The sequence below is a fragment of the Asterias amurensis genome, chromosome 13 (genome assembly GCF_032118995.1).
Source record: "Asterias amurensis chromosome 13, ASM3211899v1".
NCBI lineage: Eukaryota > Metazoa > Echinodermata > Asteroidea > Forcipulatida > Asteriidae > Asterias > Asterias amurensis.
The window spans coordinates 15,842,773-15,844,955 of record NC_092660.1 but is presented as its reverse complement, the minus strand read 5'-3'; positions in this window follow the sequence as shown (position 1 = coordinate 15,844,955).

The window sequence follows — 2,183 nt, the reverse complement described above, 5'->3', positions numbered from 1 at the left end:
AAACATATAAATCGTGACAAACAATTACTTTAAAAAAAAATGTATTGTTTACTAAACATAATAACACTCTAATGTTTTTATGTTTAAAAATATATAAATTATATTTCCAGGTGACTTTAGTAGCTATTATCTTTGGGGGACTGCTGTCAACAATAGTTTTGTTTTCTCTTTAATTGGGGGATAGACATCTATATCTGTATTTGTATGTGTAGTTATGTTCGGCTAGGATGTCATCATCCGGAGATAATTATGTCAGGATCTCAACATGTCGGATGGCACTTCATGCAATTCATGCGGCTGTATATAAAATTCTGAGGGCGGTGAATATTTTTTTATTTATTTTTTTCTCCGGTCTTCTCGTTGGTTGTTTAGGAACAAAATTAATTATTAACGATGGAGCCCAATACAGAGCCGGAACTCAAGCTAAGGTGCGATTAAAGTTCCCGAGCAGGTTTTTTTTTGGGGGGCCTCCAGGTTCCATGATGTCACACGGAAATATTGTGGGTGCAAAGAATATCTTAGAACGTTCAAATTCGTGCCGACGTTTTCATGTTTCAGTTAAATGCAAAACGAAACTGTTGAAGGCCATGTGTATGTGTTCGTGCTGAACTTCCAATGTTTTTGTTGCAACCACATCCTCTTTTACCTTCTTTAAGGAAGTTGGCCTTTAAAAAATAGAACGAAAAAAAAAAATACCAAAAAAAAATACAAAAAATACACATGTAGAAACAATTTGTGTTAATTAAGTGACACTTTCCTCCTACCCAACCATTCATTCTCTGACGAATTATTGGCTGCGAGGACATCAAACTTATAATCCTTCAGATATGAAGTCGCAACCATATGTCCCTCCTGCCAGAAATAGTGCTTCAAGGGACATTGAGCTTATTAAATAAAAATAATTGTTCAATTGAGTACGCCTAAAACTACAACGAACTTAACAAATGAGTGTATAATCAATTGTTGTGTTCTCATCAAGTTTTATTCAGATAAAATATGGGTTACAACGTTTAACAATGATTCCGATTGCGTTGCATGGCAAACTTTAAACCCCAACTATCAGCACTGGAACGTGTTTTTTGTTCTTTTCTTTTAAAGACCACAGTCATAAATAGTAAGCATTTCGTTGTGGTATTCCTTCGTGGTGATCAGTTGCTGGCACTTTGGTTTCACTAGAATTAAAGACAGTTGAACACAATGTAATTGTCAAAGACTAGCCTTAACTCACTTGGTGTATCTCATCATATGCACAAAATAACAAACCTGTGAACATTTTGAGCTCAATTGGTCGTCGAAGTTGCGAGATAATAATGAAAGAAAAAACACCCTCGTCACACGAAGTTGTGTGCTTTCAGATGCTTGATTTCGAGACCTCGAATTCTAAATCTGCGGACTCGAAATCAAATACGTGGAAAATTACTTCTTTCTCGAAAATTACATTACTTTAGAGGAAGCCGTTTCTCACAACCTCCCCCCGTTACTCGTTACTAAGTAAGGTTTTATGCTTATAATTATTTTGAGTAATTGCCATAGTGTCCACTGCCTTTAACCACATACGTTATATCTGCCGACTTGTTCCCGTGAGAAAATCTGCTAGCATTTCCATTTCTCCACAGTTTATTGATAATTTCTCTCCAGAGGATCTTTAACTTTCGTTCACATGTTCTCCGTAATAACCCTATCTCTTCCACAGTTCTTGTAAACACATATTTAATAAAACATTATAATTAACACTTTTTAACAACAACTGATTTATAGGTAACATAACAAAGTCTTGGTTAAATATATTGTTCAACCCCAAAATCATTTCAAAAATTTACCCACTCAGTTTCCCTTGTGGTTTATATTGATATATTAATAAAGCATAACCATTTTTATATAAGCATCTAAAATTGTCTGTGTACATGGTTGATAAGCAGCGAAAGTTCAATGTTTATTTATGTTACACTTTTGTTTTGATAATATTAAAAACAAAACGTAACATCAATATACATTGAACTTTCAATTTATATTATGAATAGTATGTGTATTACTCTCAAAAGAAAACGCACCAAAAACAAGTCATAAACTAGTCAAAGCACGGGCTTAAATGGAATGACCACCACCTGTTAGGATAATGTCCAATAATCAAGTATTTCAACCAAAGACCTTAAAAAAAAAAATACATTTTAACAGGTATTTAT